We start from the raw sequence: 7,118 nt of genomic DNA on the forward strand, positions 1-7,118 counted from the left end.
TTCAAGAGCTTACATGCAGACAGATGCAAGGATCTATAGTTTTCATTAAGGTTTTTCTCTTTTTTTTTTCTTTTTAGATGGGGTCTCACTCTGCCATCTAGGCTGGAGTGCAGTGGTGCGATCTCGGCTTGCTGCAACCTCTGCCTCATGAGTTCAAGCGATTCTCCTGCCTCAGCAGGAGATTACAGGCATGGATCACCACATTCGGCTAATTTTTTTTGTATTTTTAGTAGAGACGGGGTTTCAGCATGTTGGCCAGGCTGGTCTCGAACTCCTGACCTCAGGTAACCCTCCCACCTCGGCCTCCTGAAGTGCTGGGATTACAGGCGTGAGCCACCGCACCCAGCCTCTCTTTTTCTTTTTATGAGGGTGTTTCTGTGGAAACATTAAGGTTTTTCATTTGCCTATTCCTAAATAGTACCCTCTGCCTGCAGACTACCAATCTTTCAATTGACTTACTTTTCTATCAAACAATTGGTCTACAGATGTCTTGTCTTCACCACCTGACTGCCTTACTCACTCTAGCAGGGGCCGAATCAAAGATCCCTGCCCCATTTTCAATCCTTATCTCTAGTGACCTGCCTGATGATTGCCCTAAGTAATTTCAGATTAGACTTTTCATTGTAATCTTTTTCTTCTGTTTTTTAAAATTTCTCCAAACTGGGATCAATAGAGCAGACTGGTTTGGGGCTCTGTAATGTTGGGGACCTGGCAGGAGGTCCCTCTGGCATGCCTGACATTTGGTAGATTAGACCTTGGTTTTAACCTCATTAACGTCTGTTTTATTTAGCCCCCCTTTTTTTTTTTTTGAGACAGGGTCTCACTGTCACTTAGGTTGGAGTGCAGTGGCATATTCAGGATTTAGTGCAGGCTTGACCTCTTGGGTTCAGGTGATCCTTTGACCTCAGTCCCCAGAGTAGCTGGGACTACAGGCATGCACCACTACGCTCAGCTCATTTTAAAATTTTTTGTAGAGATGGGGTCTTACCACGTTGCCCAGGCTGGTCTCAAACTCCTGGGCTCAAACAATCCTCCCGCCTTGGCTGCCCAAAGTGTTGGGATTACAGGCAGCCATTGCGCATGGCCTGGCACATTTTCAATCAGCATCTAAAACTTTTCCTCCCTACATTTGCATTTCCAACGGCATAGCTCTTAGGTAAAACAAGGGCAGAAAATTTATATCTTAAAGGAGTACAGTTTACACTTTAGGTCTAAATACCATCATTTGCCAAAACAAAGAAGGGTATGGGTAAAAAGCCCAGTTAAGACAAGATGGTCAGCAAAGGTAAGGCTTGCTACGTCGATTTTCTTTTTTCTTTTTTTATTTTTTTTTGAGACGGAGTCTCGCTCTGTCGCCCAGGCTGGAGTGCAATGGTGCGATCTCGGCTCACTGCAAGCTCCGCCTCCCGGGTTCCCGCCATTCTCCCGAGTAGCTGGGATTACAGGCGCCCGCCACCACGCCCGGCTAATTTTTTTTGTATTTTTAGTAGAGACGGGGTTTCACCATGTTAGCCAGGAGTTATGTCGATTTTCAAAATAACTGGCTGAGGGCCAAGAAAGGCATATTTTGGATAATAATTTAGTTAGATAGGAAGCTTTTCAGTTTAGCCTCTAGTTTTGTTTTTTGTAACCAGATTGTTGGGTTCAGGGCAGAGCTCATTAACAAACAGGGCAGACAAAGCTTTTCCTCTGCCTAGACTCAGCATGGATGGTTCTGAGCTCAGGAATTTGGCCAGAGCAGAAAAGTAATTAAAGAAGCAAACTTTCTTGACCTAGTGGCCTAACCTGTATAAACACTTTATCTAGCGTTCTATTAGTCTTGGGGCGGGGGGAAGGTCACTAAGCCAAAAGGTTAGTAAATAAACTCATTTTTTTCTCATCAATTAGTTGCTTAAGATTCTTTTTTATTTTTAGTTTTAGAAACAGGGTCTCACTTTGTTGCCCAGGCTGGAGTGCAGTGGCATGATCAGAGCTCACTGCAGCCTTGAACTGCTGGGCTCAAGTGATCCTCCCACCTCAGCCTCCTGAGTACCTATGGCTACAGGCACATGCCACCATACCTGGCTAATTTTTTAATATTTTATAGAGGCAGGGTCTTGCTATGTTGCCCAGGCTGGTCTCAAACTCCTGGGTTCAAGCAATCCTCCCTCCTGAAGTGCTAGGATTACAGGCATGAGCCATTACACCCAGCCTGCTTAAGATTATTATTTGCCTTTTTAAAAGAGTATTTTAAATAAGCAAAAAAAATTTTTTGGGGGGTCCTGCTGTTTTACTTATTTACTTTTTTTTTGAGACGAAGTCTCGCTCTGTCACCCAGGCTGGAGTGCAGTGGCGCCATCTTGGCTCCCTGTAACCTCTGCCTCGCCGGTTCAAGCGATTCTCCTGCCTCAGCCACCTGAGTAGCTGGGATTACAGGTGCCTACCACCATGCCTGGCTATTTGATCTGCATGACAAATAAAATAGCTGTCCCTGGGTGAATCTAATTTGGGAGCACTTCGTTTCTTTTCTTTCCTTTTTTTTTTTTTTTTTGAGGCAGGGTCTCACTCAGTTGTCCAGGCTAGTGCGGTGGCCTGATCATGGCTCACTGCAGCCTCGACCTCCTGGGCTCAAGTGATCCTTCCACCTCAGCCTTCTGAGTAGCTGGGACTACAGGCATGAGTCACCATGCTCTGCCCCTCATTTTCTTTTCTTTCTTTCTTTTTTTTTTTTTTTTGAGATGGAGTCTTGCTCTGTCGCCCAGGCTGGAGTGCAATGGCACAATCTCGGCTCACTGCAACCTCTGCCTCCTGGGTTCAAGTGATTCTCCTGCTTTGGCCTCCCAAATAGCTGGGATTACAGGTGCCCACCGCTGTGCCTGGCTAATCTTTTTATTTTTAGTAGAGATGGGGTTTCACCATGTTGGCAGGCTGGTCTTGAACGCCTGACCTCAGGTGATCTGCCTTCCTCAGCCTCCCAAAGTGCTGGGATTACAGGCATGAGCCACCGCGCCTGGCCTTGAACCACCCAACGTGCCCGGACTCCTCATTTTCAAATGTACTTCTTAGATGGATGATCTTGTCCACCTGTAATGTTCTTTTTAATGACCACTGTAATTCTCAATTATCAATGGGTAAGATTTTATCATTTTTCTAAGTCTTCATAAAAAATGGGCTTCCAGCCGGATGTGGTGACTCACACTTTAATCCCAGCACTTTGGGAGGCCAAGGCGGGTGGATCACTTGAGGTCAGGAGTTTGAGACCAGCCTGACCAAGATGGTGAAACCCCGTTTCTACTAAAAATACAAAAATTAGCTGGGTGCAGTGGCAGGCACCTGTAATCCCAGCTACTTGGGAGGCTGAGGCAGGAGAATCACTTGAACCCAGGAGGTGGAGGTTGCAGTGGGCAGAGATGGCACCACTGCAATCTAGCCTGGGTGACAAAGCAAGACTCCATCTCAAAAAAAGAAAGAAAGAAAGAAAAAAAAACCAACAACAACTACAAATAAGGGCTTCCAGGGCAATAATTCTTATCCATGTAAAAGGTAGACATAGCAGGACTGTGGAGTGCTCAGTTCTTTAAATATCAAGGATATGTGGCCCGGTCTGGTGCCTCCTGCCTCTAATCCCAGCACTCTGGGAGGCTGAGTGGGAGGATCACTTGACCCCAGGAGTTTGAGGTTACAGTGAGCTGTGAACGCACCACTACATTTCAGCCTAGGTGACGGAGCAAGACTGTTTCTAAAAAATAAAAGAAAGAAAAGAAAAAACGGAAGGACCGGGTCTGGTGGCTCGTGCTTGTAATCCCAGCACTTTGGGAGGCCGAGGAGGACAGATCATTTGAGCCTCAGAGTTCAGGACCAGTCTGCACAACATGGTGAGTCCACATCTCTACAAAATACAAAAATTAGCCAAGCATGGTGGCGAATGCTTGTAGTGCCAGCTACTCGGGAGGCTGCGGTGGGAGGATCACCTGAGCCTGGGGAGGTCATACTGCAGTAGCCATGATAGTCCCACTGCACTCCAGCTAGGGTCATAGAGTGAGACCCTGTCTCAAAAAAATAAAAAATAAAAAAAAGGAAATTAAGGATCCCATTTTTTACGTCCAATCTTGGGTCTCTGAGAGCCAAAATAAAAGCCTAACAGGGAATTATATGGGGGTGGGGTCATCTGAAGTTTTCAGTGTTTCTTATTGCATAGAAATTTTCTTGCCAGGCGTCGTGGCTCACACTTATAATCCCAGTCCTTTCAAAAGCCGAGGGGAGAGGATTGCTTGAGCCCAGGTGTTTGAGACCAGCCTGGGGAACAGGGTGAGACACCATCTCTAACAAAAAAAAAAAAAGAAAAATTAGCCAGACATGGTGGCATGTGCCTGTAGTCCCAGCTACGTGGGAGGCTGAGGTGGGAGGATCTCTTGAGCCTGGGAGGTCAAGCCTGCAGTGAGCCCAGATCACACCACTGCACTCCAGCCTCGGCGGCAGGGCGAGATCTTGCTTCAAAAAAGAAAAAAAAGAAGTTGTCTTGAAGCTGTGGGTGACCTAGTGTCAAACTGACCCACTCTATGAACCTTTCACTGGAGGCCTCTTTGTAGGTGGCGTGCACTCTATGAGCTTTTAGGATCCCTTCCTGTGCTCATCAGTTCAAGTCCGAGAGTCCCTTGAACAATTTAGCCAGTTTTTTCCCTACTTCAGAGGAGACAACCCAAATCCCTGCAAACATCTGAAAACTGGAATCACCAGCTAGTAGTAATTATCACTTACTACAGCTGCCACCAGTTACCTTTAAACATTGGCACTTGTCAGTGATCCCTTGGTCACCATAAACCCCAAAAGGACATTTGCCCCCTCACAGCACTAATGAATTCTTGGTACTTGTATTGTCCATTCTTACATTGCTGTAAAGAAGTATCTGGCCAGGGATGGTGGTTCCTGCCTGTAATCCCAGCACTTTGGGAGGCTGAGGTGGGTGGATCACTTGAGGTCAGGAGTTTGAGACCAGCCTGGCCAACATGGTGAAACCCCGTCTCTGCAAAAAAATTCAAAAATTAGCTGGGCGTGATGGCGCGTGCCCATAATCGCAGCTACTTGGGAGGCTGAGGGACAAGAATCGCTTGAACCCAGGAGGTGGAGTTTGTGGTGAACCAAGATTGCGCCACTGCACTCCAAGCTGGGTGACAGAGAGAGACTGTCTCCAAAAAAGTAATATTAAAAAAGAAATATATGAGACTGGGTAATTTATAAAGAAAAGAAGTTTAATTGGCTTGCAGGTCTGCAGGCTGTACAGGTAGCATGATGCTGGCATCTGCTTGGCTTCTGGGGGCCTCAGGAAGCTTACAATCATGGCGGAAGGTGAACAGAGAGCAGGCATGTCTTACATGGCAGGAGCAGGAGCAAGAGAGAGTGAGAAGGGGGAGGTGCCACCCTCTTTTAAACAACCAGATCTCATGAGAACTCACTCACTATCATGAGAACAGCACCAAGAGGCGATGGTGCTAAACCCTTCATGAGAAATCCACCCCCATGATCCAATCACCTCCCTCTAGGCCCCACCTCCAACGCTGAAGATTACAATTCTGCATGAGATTTGGGCGGGGACACAGATTCAAACCCTATCAGTATCTAAAGATCATGTGTTCTCTCACAGCACGAATGGACCTTGGATACAAAAGCCAAAAGGATTAGGCTCAACGCAGCCCAGACCTGAGAGGAACCTACTCATGACCCCAGGGCTCTGTGAGAAAGAGAGGACCCAGCAGGAGTCAGTGGCGTCTTGCCTGTGTTCCTTAGGGACCTCAAGGGCCATCAGAAATCTCCTTCGGGTTGCTTCACAGATCATCAGAACTGTCAAAAGCCAAAATCACAAATAATTTGGTTAAATGAGCCAATTGGCTTTCATTAGTAATTCATGAATAAGGGCAGCATTTACTCTAAAAATTTAGAAAAGGTGCTTTGATAAGCTGAGCAGAAGAGATTGGCTTTATAGGTAGAAAAAGGGCTGAAGAAGGCAGAAATAGAAAGCCAGAGGCAGGCCCGGCGCGGTGGCCCCGCCTGTAATCCCAGCACTTTGGGAGGTTGAGGCGGGCGGATCACGAGGTCAGGAGATCAAGACCATTCTGGCCAACATGCTGAAACCCCGTCTCTAATAAAAATACAAAAAATTAGCTGGGCGTGGTGGCAGGCGCCTGTAATCCCAGCTACTCTGGAGGCTGAGGCAGGAGAATTGCTTGAACCCGGGAGGCAGAAGTTGCAGTGAGCCGAGATCGCGCCACTGCACTCCAGCCTGGGTGACAGTACGAGACTCCGTCTCAAAAAAAAAAAAAAAAAAAAACAACCAAAGGCAGATTGGTCAGCATAGATTACTTCAAGGTATTTTCTTTGTAAGAGTTAAAGCGGGGGGACTTCCTCAGCAAGCTGGCTAAAACTGGCTTGTTTGGAGATGTGGTTATTATCTTTCTCTCTCCTGATTTCCCAGAAGGTCAGATAAATAACTTAGTTTCACTTTGGTGACATGAAACTTTAGCATGAGTGACTCCATTTTGGTTTGGTCTACTGGGGTCTGGTTCAGAAGCTCAATACAAACCAATGGCTTCCCATACATTTTATTTAACGTATATTATTGAAACTAAGTTGGTATTATTCAGAGTATCGTCATAAGTTTAGGATCTTAACTGAAATACCCAAGGTAACGCCTAAGAACTTTAAAAACATACAGAAAAGTAAAGAAGAAGGGAATCAAAATGGTATATTATAAAAAATCAGCTAACTACAAGAAAAGGCAGTAATGGAGGAATTAAGAAACAAAACTAGAAGATGCACAGAAAAAAAAATAGCTAAATAACAGAGGTAAATCCTTCTTTATCAGCAATCACCTTCAATGCAAGCTGACTAAACTCTCCTTTTAAAAGACAGAATGGGGTGGGCAGGTGTGGTGGTTTGCATTTTTGTATTCCCAGCACTTTGGGAGGCTGAGGGGGGAGGATTGCTTGAGCCCAGGAATTTGAGACCAGCCTGAGCAACATAGTGGGACCCTGTCTGTACAAATAATTAAAAAAATTAGCCAGTTGTGGTGGCAGGTGCCTGTAGTTCTAGCTTCTCAGGAGGCTGAGGTGGGAGGATAGCTTGAGCCCGGGAGGTTGAGGCTT

This window comes from Pan troglodytes, chromosome 13 (assembly GCF_028858775.2).
Source record: "Pan troglodytes isolate AG18354 chromosome 13, NHGRI_mPanTro3-v2.0_pri, whole genome shotgun sequence".
NCBI classification, from domain to species: Eukaryota; Metazoa; Chordata; class Mammalia; order Primates; family Hominidae; genus Pan; species Pan troglodytes.